The sequence below is a fragment of the Chiroxiphia lanceolata genome, chromosome 1 (genome assembly GCF_009829145.1).
Source record: "Chiroxiphia lanceolata isolate bChiLan1 chromosome 1, bChiLan1.pri, whole genome shotgun sequence".
Classification (NCBI taxonomy): Eukaryota; Metazoa; Chordata; class Aves; order Passeriformes; family Pipridae; genus Chiroxiphia; species Chiroxiphia lanceolata.
The window spans coordinates 8,458,733-8,478,871 of NC_045637.1; the positions used below are offsets into that span (position 1 = coordinate 8,458,733).

Below are 20,139 nucleotides of genomic sequence, written 5' to 3' on the forward strand. Positions count from 1 at the left end.
GAGCAGTGGTAAAGCTTTGATTTTGCTGCCAGTGCAGCATTTGAAGAGTGAAACCATATTTGCGGTTGTGGTTGAAAGAGCTTCTGGGAGACATTTGAACTCATGCCATGAATTTTTGAACTAGAAACATTTTTCAGTGCTGGGGAAAATGACATCTCAGAGCAGCAGTTGCCCAGGGAGGAGCTGTGATCAGTCTTGCCTTTGGGCAGAGCCTTCGATGGGACCAGTATCTCTTCAGTGCAATTAAAATAAAGGCATCTGGTGCCTGGCTTGTCATGATGACAGCACATTGCAGTGTTGTGGAGGGACATTAAGAGCCACTTAAAGTGCCAACTAGTGCCTTATTTGTTGTGCTCATGTATTTGGGCAGTGTTGACTCTCCCTTGCTGGTACAAAACCAGGCTGAGCAGTCAGAAAGGTTTTCGGTCTAAGGGCTAAGGCATCCCCAGGCTTTATTGTCTTCATAAAATCCTGAGAATCCCACTCAGAGATACAGATATAATCCAACACCCTAAACTCTCAAATCTTGTAATTACTGATATTCAGATACATGCCAGCGTTCTCTCCCTCAGCACTGTTTTGTACAATGATGAGGTTAAGGAAAAGAGAAGCACTATAAAATATATATTGGACATGATTGATAGCACTGCATGGAAGCAAGAGTAAATTCTGAAATGCTGATTTATCATTCCAAGACCAGCAACTGGGCTTTTTATGAGACTTGAACTAAGGAATATAAACACTGGATGACAGCCACAATAGGACTGTTACTGAAAGCAAGGACAAAATAGTGCAGAGAAACCATCAAAACTTTGCAGGAAATCCTCAGCTGTTGCAGGTCTGTCAGAGGGGCAGGAATGAGATGACTTAGGGCTCAAGGCCAATCAGGGTGTTCTGGGAGGTTCATCCTCTGCATGGTTCAGGATTAAGCCTTCAGCTTCATGGAGCAGAACCAGCACAGGGCACGGGATGATAACAGTCATGGACCATTTTCTGGCAGTCTAACCCCTGGTTTGGAGCTACAGGTTTTGTCCTGAGCAAAGATAGATGGGAGGAGATGTGTCTTCTCAACACTCTGAGTGTTTGATCTGGCAGAACAGTCTTCTCTACCAAAATGTTCTTTGTAATCATTTGTGAGATAAATAAACTGACAGCATCACACATAGCCAAATAAAATGGAAATAATGGCAAAGCTGGTAAAGGGGACTATAACAAAGGAACTTTTGAGTCAAGGGGACTTTGTCCTTCAAAAAAAAAAGTTGTTTAATTGGAGACCCAGACTTTCAAGACGAAATTTTTGGCAAGTGAGTTCAAACTGAAGAAATTCTCTTATTTACTCAAAAGCTCATGCTTCTTGCCAACTCAGTAATGTGCTATTGGGACAGGTAAAAAGGGCTGCTTTCCAAAAATAAGCAGATATTATGCAATGAGCTTAGTTATGTTAATAAGTGAAAGAAGGCTGTGCTATTTATTATCTGCTTTCAAATCCAAGTACACAGTCCAACTGATGATTACTTGATTTATATATTTTTTTACTCTTATGAAGGGAAATGTTTGAGGAAAAGCAGAACTTGGTATTTAGCATTTTACTTTTCATTTTACATTGCAGCTTGGTAATTGATGAAAGATGTTGCATTTTTTGCACGTGTTACTTAAACCTTTTCTGCTGGCTTTGTGCTCTGAACAAGGTCTGACAAGCCACATCAAGAGTCCTTCACAGGACATTTCCCCTAGCAAGAGTAATAATTTCCTTCTTGCAGGACCTGCTTCTGGAGTTCTCATTGAAGTGAGTGGAGTAGATGTGAATAGAAAGCACTTGTCTCCATTCTGTTATTTTGGATTCTTTTGTACTGATTCTGTTGAATATAGAAGTTGTCCTTCACAAAATTTCCACTGTTATAAACAGGAGCAATACTAAAATTCATCCTTAATTTTTTAAAATGGGACTTTGGATAAAATAGCTGGTGCAAATAATTTGAAAGACTCTGCTGGCTTTACGTGAACTTGGAGCAGGCTCAAAATACACTGAGAAGTCCAGCAGTGAAAAAAATCTCTGTGTTTGTTGTCAGCTAATGTATCTCCTTCCTCTGCACTCCAGATTACTCACGCTGCCTCTCCTTAGGCACTGAATTTCAGTGTCTAAATTAGGAGCCCAGTACGTGAAAATGCAAATCTCTTGAATTTGCTTGGCAAATTTGCTTGGTTTCGGCAGCAGGGGGACTACAGGGGTGGCTTCTGTGAGAATGTGCCAGAAGCTTCCCCCCACGAGCCAATGCCAAGTCTGCTCCAAGATGGACCCGCCACCGACCAAAGCCAAGCCCATCAGCAGTGGTGGTAGTGCCTCTGGGTTAACATATTTAAGAAGGAAAAAAGCTGCTCAACAGCAGCCAGAGGAGAGAGGAGTGGGAATATGTAAGAGCAGTAGCTCTGCAGACACTGAGGTCACTGATGTCTGTTCCTGAAGGGCTGCACCCTGTGGAAGGGACCCACAATGGGTTCATGAAGAACTGCAGCCCATGGGAAGGACTCATGTTGGAAAAGTGGAGGAGTAGCTCCCTGAGGAGGAGGGAGTGGCAGAGACATGGGATGAACTGACTGAAGACTCCATTCCCCATCTCCCTGCACTGCTGGTAGGGAGGAGGGAGACAAATCAGGAGTGAAGTTGAGCCCAGGAAGAAGGGAGGGGTGGGGAGAAGGTGTTTTAAGATTTGGTTTTATTTCTCATCGTGCTAGTCTTATCCCCAGGTTGAGTCTGTTTTGCTTGTGGTAGTAACTGGTGAGAGCTCTCTCCTTGTCCTTATCTCATCCCACAAGCCTTCTATTGTGTTTTCTCTCCTCTGTCCAGCTGAGGAGGGCAGTGACAGAGTGGCTTTGGTGGGCACCTGACCTGTACCGGTCAACCCACCACAGCAAGAGTCCCCACGTTGCAGTGAGTACCTGCTCCATGATCACTCAGTGGAGGAATTTAACTTCAAAATTACAAGTGTAAGTTGAAAGCATGAGACTGAGGCATGTGTCTCAGTGACAGACTGGAACTGCACATCCTGGCTCTTATCCTGGCTGTTCGTGAGGAGTGATCCCAGAGCTTATCCATGTCCATTCAGCTGCTCCATCATCACCAGGTTACTTTTATTGCCCTCTGTGAGAGTACTGCTGTCTGCATAAGGAACCTGTGGCTAATATCACACTAAGCACCAGATTCATGTTTTTGCAACCTCAATGACCTAAAAGGGATTATGCAAATGGGAGCAGCTGCACGTGGCTTCTCTGCCCCAGAGAAAGGTAGTATGTAAAATTTGGGCTTGTATGCCTACATGGACACACATAGGTAGAAAAAAAAAACAAATAAAACCCAAGTTGATAATGTGTACCTGTGTCACACTCAAAAATGCTCTTGAATAGGGTGGATGACAATAGCATAGTGTCTTCTAGATGCAGGTGGAGGCAGCAGATAACTATGGTGACTGGTGCCAGGCAAACCAGCTCCTGCTGCCAGGACACAGCATGAAACCCTGCGGCTCCTTTGCAGGCATCGCCACAGGTCATGGAATCAGAGCCAGGGAGCCAGCTGGTAGCTCTCTCTCTGTCTGCAGCTTACTTTATCCCATAAACTGTTTCAAATGCTTCCCTCCCTCCTTGCTTTTAACAGATGTCATTGAAGGACTTTTACCTTTTTGTCCCCCCAGTTTTTGTCTCAGCCTCTCCTCATGTCATGGGTGATGACTCCTCATGAGAGTTGACTGCTGCGCCAGCAACCTTTTCATAGAATCATAGAGTGAGTCATTAAGGTTGGAAAAGACCTCTAAGGTTATCAAGTCCAAACGCCTTTTTTTCCAATCTGTTACAGAGGGCCTAATAGTCCTCTCTTCCTGCTGCAGGCATGAAGCCCTTACCACACCCCAAGCGGCTGCTCTGTCCTTCTGCCGGAGGCATCAGGGATGGGGCACATGAGAACCCTGGGAAGAGCAATCCTGCCTCCCTGCCCAGCTCCCACTCAGCTGCCTTTGCCAAGCAGCACTGCAATCTGGACTCAATCCCTGAAGCAAAAGGCAGCTGATGCTGCTCAGTGTTACCCTCTTCAGAGACCGGCTGCTCTCACCTGGCGCTTGCAGCTAATCATAGTGACAGGAACTATTGTTTATTTTCCTTTGTTCTTGTCTTCCTTGTTTTATGGAAAATTAGAGCAGACAGGCAAGCTATCCATCAGCCTATAAATGCTGTGGAGCCTTTTGGCTTTGTGCTAAATAATTGTGCATTTTATTGCTATTTACACATTCATTTTCCTTGGCAATAAAATGCAAACTGCAGTCCTCAAGACTTTATATTTCATATCAACAGCAGCATTCAGCCTACTGTTGTAAATTTGATTTCCTATTTTAGTAGGTCTAACATTTATTTATAATTAATGTCAGAGACCTCACACAGCAATGCCAATTATTGATTTTTTATTTTTTTTTAAGAAAAAGAAATTACTTTTTTAGTAATACTGCCGTAGCAATGCAATCGAGTTGCAGAGTGGACAAAACAGACTCTTAAAAACAGTGGAGGAAAAGGCTCTTAAAAACTGAGTTGGTGGTAAAGTTATAAAAAGCACCATGCAACCCCTTAACCCTGGAGTTTGTACAGGTAGGGATTATTGTATGGGAGGCAGGGGACAGTAATTCAATTTAGCAGCTCTGCTGGTGTCAGTGAAGGCATGTGAGAACAGGAAAGATCTGCAGCAGGAGCCATGGAAGCCACTGCAAAATGAGAACCTTTAGAAGTTGCAAGAGGGCCTAATGTCCCAGCTCAGCTGGGAATAGGGGGACATAAGGTCTCTGGTGGAAGCCCAGACTCCCACTGCTGATGATGGAGGAGTGACTGCAGTGCCTGCAGGTTGTGCACTGCCGGCAGGGCCGATGGGGTGCAGCACTTCCCATCCGGTGATCGTAAACGAAACTACAAAACTCAGCTTGACTGAACTCAGCTTGACTCGCCACAAACAAATGCACAAGGATGTGAATTGGATCAAAGAAGCCTTAAAATGCATTTTTATGTTTTGACTCTCCTATTACCTGCTTAGTGCTAAGATAGCTACCCGTGCATTTGCAAACTAAATGGCCCTTACCAGTAGCCCTTGCATGGCTTGTGCTTCTCCTTCGGTCCAACTGTGGCCCAGTATGCCAGGAAATCTGCTGAGGGAACTGGCAAAGAGCAATGGAAACAGCAGCCAACTGCATCGTAAACTAATTTTTACTCCTGCCAGCGACGGCTGCCTAACAAGTGCTTGGAGGACCCAAGCTGAAACACAGCCCTGAAAAAGCTGAAGGTTGGAGGTGTGAAGGGGCTACAGAGGGCAAAGTAACGTTTCTGCTACTGCACCAGCTTGCCATTCCTACTGATTAACCTTCAAAATGCTGAGCAGCAGTGGGCAAGAGGAGCAGACTCAGTAGCAGAGTTGGGAGCCAGGGATGGATGTTACATTTCTGCCTCAGGCTCTGTAAGGGTAACAATAAAATGAATGCCCACAGGCTTACTGACCCCTTCCCCATCTGTAAAGCAGAGCTGGCAACAGCATGTCTTTTGCAGTGCAGTATTTCGAAGAATTACTAAAAAAAAGGCTTGTTGTGAATAGTTGTCATGGGAGTTGAATAACCCTCTTGTTTTGTGCTACCTTTTTCTCTGAGGGATTAGTCCTCCCACATCAAAGGAGAGCTTCAGTGGGTCAGGAAATGAAAACAGAGCTGATCAGTCCATTTCTGTAACACCTTCTCGGTGTGCTTCGAAAGCAGTAGCGAGGCCCTGTCTCAGCTGCAGGATGTGTGATGTCCGTGCACGAGTGTGGCAAGAGATGCTGTCAGACCAAAGCTGAATGTTATTGAAAACTGGGGTAAATTGTGTGGTTCTCAGTTTGAAGAAAGGCAAACCAATCCTGAAGGATTCTACTCTGGCTACTTGTGGTCATTGAGTGACAAAAATTGTGGAAAACAGTGAGGGGTGGATGTTTAGCATATCTGGAAACTCATACTCCAAAAGTCTCATGTGGAGTATCCCAAATGGAAGCAGGAATTGCTGTGGCTGTTACTTGTTTGTCATTGCATAGCCACAAATGCCACCTGGATTTTGTCACTTCAAGTCTGGCTTTTTTTTTTCTGTCTAGGACTGTTAGAATTTTTCTTTCTTTGCTTGCCCATCAGGAAGACAGCTCTATTTTCATTTCTTAATTAGCTTGGTATTTCTGCACTCGTTTAAAGATGTCTGGCCAACTTGAAGTAATGTGCAACACCTGCCAAGCCAAAGGCTTTAGACACTAGGACTAGATATCCTGGAGACAGAAGAACATGTACACACCATGTGTGCTCTTACAGAGCCATATTGTCTGAACTTGGGACAGATATCACCTACAGGAACCTCACCTGCATAGGGGGGATATCGCTGACAGGCATCTGGGCAGCAAAGGAGCTTTATTCCTCCCCAGTAGCACTGGTGGGGCTGCAAAACTTCTTCATTCCCTCTGTCTGCTGTGAGGATGCTGGGGAACCTAGCCACCAAACATGAAGCTCACTTCCATGGGTTTTGTAAAGCTATTTCTGAAAGCAAATTCCATTTTTATCCTGCCGGTGTTGAACAAGTTGAACTGTAAATCATGTTTCATCCCATGGGTGACATTGCAGACCCAACCCTACTTTGATGAGTTAAAGGGCACCAGAAACACCCTAAGGCCTGTAGTCCTGGGGCAAGGGGTAGTAGTTTTAAACTAAAAGAGGATGGATTCAGACGAGATATAAGGAAGAAATTTTTAGGATGAGGGTGGTGAAACACTGGCACAGGTTGCCCAGAGAGGTGGTAGGTGCCCCATCCCTGGAAACATTCAAGGTCAGGTTGGATGGACCTCTAAGCAAGCTGATCTAGATGAAGATGTCCCTGATCATTGCAGAGGGGTTGAACTAGACAAACTTTAAAGGTCCTTTTGAACCAAAACGATTCCCTGATTCTAAGGGGAGGAAAAACGGGCAGTGTCTCTCCTTTTTTCATACCTTGCTGTATAAAAAGGGTTTTCTCACAGTGGGAGGTTAGTTTGATTCAAAGCAGCAGAAATTTAGACATCTCTGTGTTCCTCCCACCCTCCTTGCAGGCAGCAGCGTGACCCATATAAGGGTTAATTCCAATGGTAAGCCCTGTCAGCAGGTCAGTAAACCTGCTCCCAGACCCTTCCTGCTCCCAGCTAATCCAGGCAAATCCTCTTTCCTTGTACCTTTTCTTTCTTCCATTACCTTGAAGTAAAAAGATGAGGATGAAGGAAAGGAAGGAAAGTTATGGAAACACACTTTAACAATTTTGGTATGTGTTTGAGAGCAAACTCAGCCTCCCCAAAGTACAGCGTGGCCCCTGCTGTCCCTGTGGGCTATGTACTGTGTGCAGTCTGCTCAGCCTACACTCTCCTCTTCAGTTGACCACCTGGACAGTGGCATCCTAGGACTTTTCCTATCTTTCCCACCATAGAGTGATGTCCTGTAAATAAGGGAAAGGATTACAGGCTGAGCCTATTTTTTAATCTGCCTGTATCTGGAACCAGGGAGACATTCCCCCTGGTTCATTTAGTCTGGAGAAAAAGAGGTCGAGGGGAGACTTTCTCGTTCTCTTCAACTACCTGAAAGGAGGAGGTAACCACAAATGCCACCTTGATTTTGTCACTTCCAGTCTGGTGCTTTTTTTTTTTTTATGTATAGGACTATTAGAGTTTTTCTTTGTTTGCTTGCTCATCAGGAAGACAGCTCTATCTTAATTTCTTAATTAGCTTGGTATTTCTGCAATCTTTTAAAGATATCTGGCCAACTTGAGATAAGATGGGGGTAAGTCTCTTCTTCCAAGTCACAAGAAACAGAATGAGGAGAAACAGCCTCAAGCTGTGCCAGGGGACATTAAGATTGGATATTTAGAAAAACTTCTTCATCAAAAAGGCTGCCAATCATTGGATCAGGCTGCTCAGGGAAGTGGTGGAATCACCATCCCTGGAAGTGTTCAAACAACATGTGGATGTGGTACTTAGGGATATGACAGTGCTGGGCTAACAGTTGGACTTGATGACCTCAGAGGTCTTTTCCAACCTAAATGTTTCTGTGATTCTTGCCCCCCTGCACCGCTGTGCAAGCCAGGGTGCAGCTTCAACAGCAGGGGGATACTTGCAGACTCTGCAGGAGGATGCTCTCAGGTGATCCCCAAGAGTTTGATTTTGATTCAGGACTGAAAGGATCACAGCACAGTGTTTCATCTGAAGGCTGGGCTTGTTTCAATTTCTTCTTTTGTTAATCAAATAGGACTCTGGGGAAGCATGTTTTTTGCTGTTGTCTTATGATCTTGTAATGGTAACAAATTGCTCAGAGAAGCAGGAGAATTTCCTCTACTGGTTGTTTGCAGAGAAGGAGTTAAAAAATCTTCTATTAGCTGTGTGTAACTGGTTGGTGCTGCTTTTGCATGGGAGGAAACCTCTCAGCACCTCACCCAGCTGAGCCTCCCACGAGTCTATGAACAAATGTCCAGAATTAAAGCCAAACCGTCTCAGTTCCGGGTGTCAGCCAGGAATTGCACCTCTCTGAGCGGTTGTGAGGGGTAAACAGTCCTCTCCTCAGCTGCCTTTCCATCTGATGAACAGAAATTACTGCAGATATTTGTAAAACTCAAGGAAGATCATTTTGCCTCCATATGCCATGTGCTGTTGCTGTGAGCCCCATTGCTGTCTGTCTCTCTCACTTTCCTCACTGATTCTCATACAAATCAGAGATGAACCAAAGCTGCTGTGCATGTAAACCAGAGCAGGTCAATGAAATTCAGAAGCAAGAAATACAGAGGGCAGTAAAATGAGAACAATTTCCATCAGCTGCAAGTTTGGAAATAGCTCAGCAGCAATAATGCTGGTGACTGGAAACTTGGAAACTTCATCTTTTAAAAAAACAAAGATCCAGCAACCTATTGCAGCACAGGAGCCCCTGGTATCCACTTGCTTTTCCTAAGGATGGGAACTCCCTGGCAACAACAAGTACCACATACTGGATCAACACCTTGTCGCTGAGTGTGACAACACTTCTGGGGCTGGGGACTCTCATCTCCTTTTAGAGTAACTTAGAAAAAGTGATGCCCTCCAAGGGATGCTGCATTGCCTCCGTAAGAAGTCATAGGTCAGTTCTCCTCTGGGAATGTCTAAGTTGCATTTGTAATGACTTCCCTTTGGATGCAGTCATTATTTTTCAGCATTCACTTTTTATTTTTGACCAAGAAAGTCGTAGTGAAAAGAGATTAAAAACTCGTCTTACCCTGTTTAAAACCAAGCCAAGCAGAACGGTGTATTTTCCAGAGTTTCTTCTTATACAGTTCCCTGCAAATCCTTGAGAGATTTTAATTAAAGCTAATATGACTTTTCTTTTTCCTTTGCTTGATAAAGGCAAAGCGCAAATAAAAATATTGTAGCTTCCACTTTCAAAGCAAACTTTTTGACACAAATGGGTGGCTCGTTTAAGAGAAAACCCAAAGCCCCAGGTTCCTGCTGCCTGCAGTCATTGGGGACTGTTAGTTTTTAACACTCTGCCCATTAAAACTTGCCAGGAGCTTTATTGCTAGAGCAAGCAGTGACATTTTTGTAAGCCCCATTTTAAAGGTTACCATGAAATTTTCCGAGTGAGTGAGAACACGATCACATTCATTGCAATAGTCGTAAGCACAAAAGCTTGCAACACCAAGAAAAAGCTTCCCTGTCCCACTGAAAATGGAAGGATGTTTTAGATGGGGAAAGAATATTGCGATGAGTGAGTGATCCAGTTCTCAGTGTTTGAATGGGAGATGTGATCTTGAACCCAAAGACAGAATTTAGCTTTAGATGTTGCCCCCCTGTGGGGCTTGTGCTGACATAGTGCTGATACAGTTATGGTCGCTTAAGGATAGTGACACCAAGGCTGAAGATGGGGCTTCTGATCAGCACTAAACCAGCCCAGGTAGGACTGGTGTTTATCTTTTCTTAATGCAGAAGAAAAAGTTCTTGGTTTTCTAATGCACCACCAACTGGGCAAATGCTTTTACAAAATCAATGGGTGATAGTATGAGGCCATTTTAGAACTGAAAATTTGAATACTAAAAAATTGTCTTCCTTTGCTAATTATTTCTGTATGGCTAAGTGATACTTTGAGTTTCTCTTTGAACCAGAAAGCCCTTAAATATTCAAGGATTGCTGGCTACCTTAGCAGCCTCCCTCTTTATGTTTGAGCCATCTGACTAAGACAAGTGGAAAAGATGCTACAGTTTTGCACACATCTCTGTGTGTTTCTCCAGCACCCACAAAACTCAGTATTATCGTTTTTAATGCACTTCGGGATGCTCAGCTGAGTGGCTGTATGTGCAGCTCTGATGTATGCAAATCCATTTTGCACGCAGCTCTTGACATATCTTCATATTCAGGATTATGGGAAGCCTTTTCTGTGTGACTTTGATGTATGCTAATCTTTGTTTCTCTAAAAACACTTAAGTTCCAGACAAGTAGACAAAATTTCTTCTTCACTGAAAACCTGTGGTTTTTCAGTGCCCAGGCTCCCACGTAGTCCAAAGCAAAACTTCTACCTACGGAACACCAAAGGGCCATATGAATATGATCTGCTCTGGGCAGCTACTTATATCTATCAGGTACTAGAGACAAGCTGAGATCTAGCAGTCCTCTGAATAAAAGTCAGTCTGAATCATTAATTTCTTTCTTGACTGTCAACTCCATTGTAGATATACAGCAAAAGCTGGAATGAGAACGTCACCATACAACTAGAGGCTGGATAATACCCAGGCTAGTACACATAGTACAGTTGGATCCAAACAGGTCAAGTACACCTATTAGGGACATAAATGATCCATCAATTAAAGTGGTTGCCTAATGACTTTGTAATTCTGGCTTGTAACACAGTATATTAATTATCAAACATGTTACTCATATCTGTGATATATGTTATTGTATTATTTATAGACTTCTTATAAACTTTCCGTGGCTGCCAAGCTTAAAGTAGTGTGCACAGTAGACAGAAAACTTGGGAGTATTATTTTGTACTTGCCATAGTTTGTAGTGGCTGCCAGGTCCAGACTATGCACAGATGCTAAAACACCTCTGAATTTAATTGTGGGTAGTTTGACATCTTTGTAGCACCATAAAGGCTAAATGTAAATCCCAGGTTAATGAATGAGAAAATCTCTGTGGTGTCATTAAATCTTCTCCAGAGCGAATTCAGTCTGCCCGATGAATAAATGTTTAATGCAGAACCGTGTCAGATGGTGCCATCGATTGTAAGAGAAATGCAGTTGGTTTAACGAGGATCCCATCAGTGTGAGCTCCAGTTAATAGCCTCACAGTGCCAACAACTGCTTGGTGTTGCTTCAGGGCAGGAATCCCCGAGCAGAGAGTCTGAGATGCTCACACGGGCATGGAAATGTTTCCTAGGTTTTAGGGATTATTGACAATGCCATCAGTATTATTGTGATTGCCATCTAATCTTTCTCTGTATTTAGAATAGTAATGCCATGAGGGTTCCTGCAGTGTATTAATCACTCACTTAATATCAGAAATTAGAGCTCCTTGCAACATATTCTTTGAAGTCGTGAGCAACATTTCCCTACAGTTTTAACTAAGAAATAGATTGGTGAACATTTTTGAGCTGGATATTTACAGTGTAGCAAAACACCTGCGGTTTTACAGGATCTGAGAGGTCAGGTTTTGGTGGTGGAGATGGAGTGGGGCTACAGGGCTGGCTCCTGTGAGAAGCTGCCAGAAGATGTCCCCCATATCCAACATGGGCAGCTGGAATCCAGCCAGGGTCAACCCACTACACACACCTTTAGTTCAGTGTTCTGCAATCTGAAATAATCCTATATCCTCACCTGTAACCCTATGAAATTAAAACAAATGTATATATACAGGAATTCACTTCTGCAATACTTTTAGCTTGCCTCTATTTCTACTACTGCTGCTGCCATCGTTAATTTGTCTCTGTGTATTTGAATTTTTACTGTCTCTGGGGAATGAGCAAGACTTTAAAAAAAATCCATAGTCATCCCAATATGAAGGTAAAACAAAAAAGAATAAGTGGTAATTTTTCTCATCTCTCTCTTACCAGGAGTGAAAATAGAGCTTTTTTTGTTGTTTAGGGTTTTTTTTCTTCTTGTTACTTGTTTTTTTTATTTTGAATTTCTAAATGTTTTGCTTTAATTACCATAAATTATACATTTTCTACAAGAAGTTTTTTTGCAAAATGAAAACTAATTTTTTTTTCATTTAAAATGCCAAAGATCTTTTTTTGAAAGTTTCTTAAAACAGAAAATCAAAGTGGAAAATAGATTCAATTTTGACAAACTGATTTGAAACAAGATAGAAATAAAAATAAATTGTGCTTGAGAAGCTCCTTACCAGCTCCAATTGTACACTTGTCCTATCATGAACCACTTAAAAATTCCTCTAGGTGCAATCACATATAGGTGTCTGGAAATCCCTTTGGTAACTCTTTTTTTCCCAAGCAAAGGGTAGCTGAGCTTTGATCCCAGTCTACAAATCACCTAAAGGCATGTGAGAGGGAAGGATGTGAGAGTACAGGGGCACTCTGTCCACCATGGACTCTGACACCAAAGTTTGTCAACAAAACTCAACAGCAAATTTTGTGTGTCCACTTGTCTGCTTTGATGTTTTCAAAGAACTCTTTGAAGTAAAGTAATTCACAGAAACAGAGTGAATCAATTTTAGTGAGGGAGTGAATTTTAGTTTAGGATTTTCACCATGAAGTTAGTTGTGTTCATTACCACAGCTTTGGGCTCTCAGCCTGCTGGCCAAAAGAATCCCATCACAACCCACTGGTGGATATTGGCCCACCACAGAAAAGCTCTCATGCAGCAGCGTGTCCAGCACTGCAAACTACTGGATAAGGAAGGAAAAGAGTATTTGTTAAGAGCTTGTAGCAACATATTTGCTATTTAAAACATCAATATGTTTCTAGGGAAGGGAATAAAAGAAAATAAAGTACCACCAGGTAAGCAGAGATGCCGTTTTTTCATGAATAGTGTGTGCAAGGAAGGTAGGACTCCTCTGAAATCACTTTCTAGCAAGACAGGGGTTGTGGAACAAATTCCTACCAGCAGCTTACTTTTCCAATGTTGTTTTTCAACACATCCCTGGTGTGACCTGGCAGACTCCAGCCTCTTGGCCGTAAGTGCTACTGTTCACTGCTTGGCTGGACAGTGCTGTCATTCCAGTGTTCCTGTTCTGTCCTGAAAGTGTTTGAATCGAGGGTTGGTCCAAAGGAATAGAACATAAACAGGTCAGCAGTGGAGCTGCCCGTTAAGTTTGAATTAATCACCCTTTTCACTGGCCTCTCCCAGTTTATCTCATGGTTGTTTCATGGTATGATGCAGCTGAGTTCTCTGTTGGCACTGTAATGACCTGGAAAACTTAACACTAGACTTAACCTGGAAAGTTGTGCTTTTTTTCCCTTGAGCTGGCATGATACCAATCCTGAATGCAGTAACAAAGGGCCATTACATAAACAGTGGCTTATTCACATTATAGTTCCCACTGGCAATAAATTGATCGTGAGTTTATCTCCATAGTCCCAGTCATCCATGTGTTTCTGAGTGATAAGTGATACCAAGGTGAATGTTGTCCTTGCATAGCTGGTGACACAAGGGGAGGGAGCCAAGCTCCCCCAGATGAGCTCCCCCCAGGCCAAAAGCATCTCTCCTCGTCCTATCACTACAGGCTCTGCTAAAAAGTCCCTCCCTATCTTTCTTATAAGCCCCCTTTGGGCACTGGGAACCTGCTCTGAGGCTCCCCAGAGCCTTCTCTTCTCCAGGATGAACAAACCCAACTCTCTCAGCCTGTCTTCATAGGCGAGGTGTTCCAACCCTCTGATCATTTTTGTGACCCTCCTCTCAACTCACTCTAACAGGTCCATGTCTTCCCTGTGCTGGGGACCCCACAGCTGGATACAGCACTCCAGGTGGGGTCTCACCAGAGCAGAGTAGAGGGGGAGAATCACCTCCCTCAGGCTGATGGCCATGCTGCTTTCAACGCAGCCCAGGATACAGTTGGCTTTCTGGCCTGTGAGCACCTGTTGCTCCCCCAGTAGCCTAAGTACTTCTCCTCAAGGCTGTTGTCTATCCCTTCATCCTCTTGTCTCTATTGGTAGAGGGAGTTGCCCTAGTGCAGGTGCAAGACCCTGTGCTTGGTCTGGTTTAACCTCATGAAAAAGATTTTAGAGCCAGACAACCTGTTAGGGCACTTCCAGTAGCATTCAAAAAAAAATTTCCCATTTAGCCTGAACACATGAGTAGAAAATGGAGGACATTGTAGTACAATTAATCCAGGATATTACCACTGCGATTTCTCTAGGCTTTGCAGGAGTCAACTCTTGGTATGCGAGGGAGGAGGAGGTGGTAGAGGAAAAAATGTCTTCACCATGGTGAGAGGTGGCAACTCTCAGCATCCAAGGTTAAAGAAAGACTCCTGACCTTTTCTGAGCCAGATCCTCCAGTCATTTCTTCAAACACTGTGAGGGAGTTTTCGTTTCCAGACCACTCAGCAACAAGCCTGAAAAAGTCTGCCAAGACAAATATTTATTTTGAGGCATCGGAATGCAAATTCCCCACCCAAGTTTCTGTTAATCTCATACACATCTTGCACAAAAAGCTTGCCCTGACCACCCAGACCTGTTATGCAGAAAGTCAGGGCAGGCTGTGCTAGAGTGCCAGGGAGATTCCCTATTGACCTGGCCAGCCCGAGCCTGCCGGCAAATCTGTTCATTGATAAGACACAAGTAGGTAATGATTTTTTTTCAGATCACTGGCACCTAAAATGCCATACAGTTATGCTCCATAAACCCCCTCCATTTTTTTCTTCTATTCACTGTGATAGATGAAACACTGGCCAATAGCTGACTTCAAATTCAATAAGCACAATAGAGCTCCTGCCTTCAAATTTGTCTGAAGCTACTTTTTCTCATGGCTTAAAGGTTCCTGAATGCTTTTGTTAATATGATTAGTGTGATTTGCTTGTGCTTTCCAAAATTGTGTCCTGTGGTGGCTTTTGGTGTCTGAGAAGGACAGGGCTCACCTTTGCCTGCCAGAGCTGTGGATGTCATGCCATGGACAGGCTGGCGTGGCAGAGGATGTGCTGGGGCACAGGCAGCACCCACTCATGTCTCCAGCCCACATGCGGCCTTCAATGCCTGGTGAGACTGATCTGCTGGAGCTGAAGGAGATGTACCAGAGGTCTCACAGGGGGGTCCCAGCATCATCCACACTTCTGTCCTGTGTTTGACTGGTTGCCAGGCTGTCTTGTAATTCACACTCTGTCTAACGTAGCAAAAACCTCTTGCCCAGAGGTCTCTGGAGGTGTCAGACCAATGAAGTGTTTCTTTCTAAATGTCAGCCAGCTTCAGTCAGTGGGAGGCGGCCAGTGATGAGCCAGGGTAGGGCAGACGAGCCTGTGGTTTGGAGTGAAACAGTCCCCTCCATTGTTTCTCTCCAGGCCTAAGCCCAGACCTGGCATGGAAATCTGTGTGTATTTTTCCAGGGATATGTTTTTGTTGCCCTAGAATGATATCTTCCAAGACTGTTCTGGGCCTCTGTAGGTTCAGTAAGGCAAGATTTAACCTTCCATCTTCTCCCAGCCCAGGGCTTTGAGACCAAGAGTTGCTCAAGTAGTTACTCACAAGGAATGTGGACAGGAAGAAAGTCCCAAAACAGCAGAAAGGATGCTTGGAGACACACTGTTGGTGTCGCCAAAAGGGTTTATAACAATGTAGCTGTCAGTGGCTCAGCTGAGAAACTAATTCATCTCTGGAGGATTTACAGGGCAGGAATCTGAGCTGTACTTCTAAAAACGGGCACTTGCAGTTCTGCCACCGAGACCTTTCTAGCGCAGCACAGTTTTTAGAAGTCATATTGCAGCAAACCTTGAATTTACTCCTTGAAGTATAGAGTTTCCAGCTGTAAAATACTGTGGGATGTAGAAGGGTTCTGTGATGATCACCATCAATCGTGAGAGAGCTGCAGGAGGTCACGTTGTCCTACTGCAGATTCCAACACGGTAGGTGAATATGTGAGTTTTGAGTCTAAAGGACTTTGGCGCCTTTGAGCAATTCAAGCTGTGAATGGAACGCTGGCAGTATCTCTGTACAGGGATGCTGCTCTCTATTACCTTTGTGCTATTCTGCCTGACAAGCTGTGTCTGGAAAATGCTGGCAACCTCAAAGTAGAGAGTGCATTTCACACCAAGGTCTTAATGTGAGTTACAGACCAGAAAAGCTGGATCCTGAACCATCAACATGTAACACAAGTTAACAAAGATCTCCTCAACATGGTGCTGGTACAGAGCACGTCTTTTCTGGGAAAGTAGGCATCAAAAAGGAGTCAAACACCAGCGTACTGGGACATTTACAATGTGGAGGGATGAGTAGTAGTGTGGTGATTTGTTTCTCAATGTTTTTTCATTATTATTATCTACATTATTTTTGTTTAAGGCCCATCTTTTCAAAGACATCAAAAAAATTAACCATTGTGCTAATATTGTGTGACTGACCACACAGATCTTGCGTAATCCCCAAATGCCCTTCCCCTGCACACCATAAGGTGTCCCATGCCCCGAGGCAGGAACACATCTCAGTCCCAAAGGTAAGGTTGATTCATCTGGGTGAGTTTCACACCTGAGGCTGAAGCTGTGCAGGACCAGCCCTGGGAGGCACCCAGGGAGGGTATCCCTTTTTCTGAGTCCTTATTTCAGGTTCCCACCTGCCTTTGTACCCCTGGGCTCCTTTGGGCTGGTGCAGACTTTTATGGGTTGATGGCCCCTGGGATGGGCTTGGTACAGCTGGAGCAGGGTTTTATTTAGGTTCCCCATCCTGCTATTTTCTTTTTGTGCTCCTTTGTGGGTGTGCAGATGAGCTTTTGTCACAGAACATGACAAGTGCAGTGGGAATACATCTCATTTGTAGGTGGATTTGTAAAAAATATTTCCTGAAGGTGTTAAGAATTGTTTTATATTAGTCCATTGAACCGATGTGTTTTTATCTTTGTCTGTTAATTGCCAGATTGGCAAGGGACATTCTTCAGACTGTAAGTTTTCAATGCAAATAAAACCTACCTTGGAGGGAAAAAAAAATAGACTGAGGGGGAAAAAAAGTTCTTTCTGTTCCTTCTCTGTAAAACATAAGAAGACAATGAAGGTAAATAATAACGATGGATTGATCCTGGTATATTTTATAATGTAAAATGTAGACAAAGGATTAAGCTCTGCACTCATTTATGACCATTTAATTACAACACACCCAGTTCTATGCTCACAATAGAGCTCGGAGGAACCCACCCCTTCTTCTGAACTTGTCTCCCTCTACTCTTCCTGGTATGTAACATTTCACATTTTGCCTCCATTTCCCATCACTGGGTGTTACCAGCATAAGTAATTTATCTCAGGGTGTACAAAGGTGTCTTACATGGGGACAACAGGATACCTCGGAAAGGGGAGGAGTGGGAAGGTAGCAGGCAAAATCCAGACCAGAAATAAGACCTTAAGCACCCAACCACTTAAGGTAGCTTAACCTGCTGCTTTCATGAGCTAAGCTGAGATCTCTGCCCACAGGCACAGCCACAGGCATGCAGTATTAAGTTCTGTTTATCTCTCAGGGGACTGTGGCTGGGAGAGGGCTGGGCACTAAATCTCTGTACCTGAAGTCCCCAGGAATTTTTTCTGGGTCTCTGAGGCCAAAATAGCCTGTTCACAGATGTGCTAATGCCGAGGTCATGCCAAGGGCTGTGTTTGGTATCATGATACTTACTTGTAATGGCTTAATTTAACTAACACCCATAGTATCCAGAGGTAGAACATTCCGAACAGCTGCAGTTGGCAGCCCTGAGTGATTTCCCAGAGCAATCCCTACCCTTCTCACATCACAACACCTTGATGAATCTTTTGGAAACCCTTTTGCAAAGACTTATGAATCAAATGTGAGCAGGGGGAGATTCAGGGACAGTCAGAGATATGGTGCAAGATGCTGTGAAGAATACAAGTAGTGATGTCTGGCTTGGATCTTGCATGTGTTATTAGAAAGGAAAAGAAGTCCTGGTTCAAGTCACAATGAACTTGAAGAAGAAAGCATTTTCCATTCATAGAATCATAGAATCAACTGGGTTGGAAAAGACCTCTGAGATCATCAAGTCCAACCCTTGATCCAACACTGCCATGGTTACCAGACCATGGCACTAAGTGCCACATTCAGTCTCATCTTAAAAACCTCCAGGGACGATGAATCCACCACCTCCCTTGGCAGCCCATTCCAATGTCTGATTACTCTCTCTGTAAAGAATTTCTTCCTAATATCCAACCTAAACCTCCCCTGGCAGAGCTCAAGATCATACCTTCTTGTCCTACTGCTGGTTGCCTTCAGTCTTCCTTTTTCTCAGGCCCTAAATCACATATGTAGTTCCTGGAGCCTTTCTGTGATGTATATATGTATATATTTGTTACATATGTATACATTTGTTATATATGTATATATGTTATATATATGTATATATATCACAAGTATCCATAGGAAAAGTGAACATTTATAGGAAACTAAGTAGCAACAATTAAAATAGACCATGGAGTGTTTATATCCACATGGGAAAAAAGCCTTCGGAGTTCTGGTTTCTCACCTTCCCATCACATGTTATAAAAGACAGGATGATTAGAAGTTTGAAAACATTGCAGTCCACTGTGTAAAACACTGGTTTGGGTCTTCTTTTTTTTTTTTTTCCAAAATTGTAAATATAACTTTAACCTTAGCTGAATTACAGAAATTAAATAAATAAATCTGATGAAATAAGTGCTTGTTTTGGAGGCCAGAACTGTTTTATGAACAATACTCCATTTTACAGGCTTTTTCCAAGAAAGGCTGGATAATCCCCCTCCCTCCTCCTCTGAAAAATATAACAGAAGAGCAGGAGTTGTGTTTACAAATACTGACTTGGCCTAGTGCTGACAGTAGTGGGGATTCGACCCCCCAACATCACAGCTCTTGAATTATCCACTCCATAAATGGAGAACTAATTTGCTTCTGGGATTTGGCTTATTGGGAGGTGATAGAGGCTGTGTTTCTGTTTAGACTAACAACTATATCCAGGCTAGTAAAGCAAATGTGTTTGGGGCTGCTCTGTGACACAGAGACCAGCTGGTGTGGATGGGGCTGTGCACGGGGGCTGTTCTCCTAAGCTCCCTTTCTAAATCTCCAAGTCACATAGGCAACATCCTCATCACCTCTCAGGATGCAATTCTTGAACTTTACCTGGGAATAGTTCCAAAGATTCCTGGTTAGTCCAAAAACTTCCCTCTTAAACATTAAAGCAAGCACATGATGATTTCCTGGTGCTGTGTGATTTACCGTGGAAGGAGCATGAGCAGACGGGGTTAATAAAGCCTTTTGTTATCCAGTCTGACCCACTGGTCAACCCTTGAGCTCCTATAAATGCAGTTGGAGGGACCAGACTTAAAATAAATCTTGAGGCATTTGGCAATCAGCAGCTAATTGAAGGGCACATGCTGCCCATCACGTGCAGGGAGAAACCTGGACCAAAGGCTCAAGACCATGGACTGAGGCTCCTGTCTTCGGATTCGGCTTTTTGGGACTTGGTAAATATTTACACACCACCTCGAAAATCCAAGTCTATGCTGTTTCCAAGATGCCCTGTCAAACCCTCTGGAAAAGTGGTTTGGCCTGGGGCAGCTCCTCTAAAATCTCCAGAAGAGGAGCCAGCGGCAAAGCTGGGGATGCTGTGGCTACCAGCTACTCTTCCCCCACATCTGGATAAGCATCACATTTGAGTGATGCAATGAGGGGGATTCTGCATCAATGTGGCACACAGAATGGGTTAAAATGGTGGGGTTTAATGGTAAAAGTTGCATTTTTGTTCTTTGTTGGTGTGAAGCCTGCAGCTTAGCAGTGAATGAGACTTTTCTCTCTGGGTTTTTGCTTGTTCGTAAATTGGGCATATTCTGACACAGTAACATGTTTTTCTTCCCACAAAACAACAGCACTGTGAGAGGAAGGGATTAATTTTTTGACTTTTAAAATCTTCTTTAAATCACTGCTGCTAGGCCCAGGACACCAAGAGGGGAAG

At 43.6% G+C, this 20,139-nt stretch overlaps 1 protein-coding gene across 1 annotated transcript in view; it reads left to right on the forward strand.

Annotated features, from left to right (window-relative positions):
• The window catches only part of ST3GAL1 (ST3 beta-galactoside alpha-2,3-sialyltransferase 1), a 77,705-nt gene that overhangs the window by 30,652 nt on the left and 26,914 nt on the right, over nt 1-20,139 (forward strand). The window lies entirely within an intron of this gene.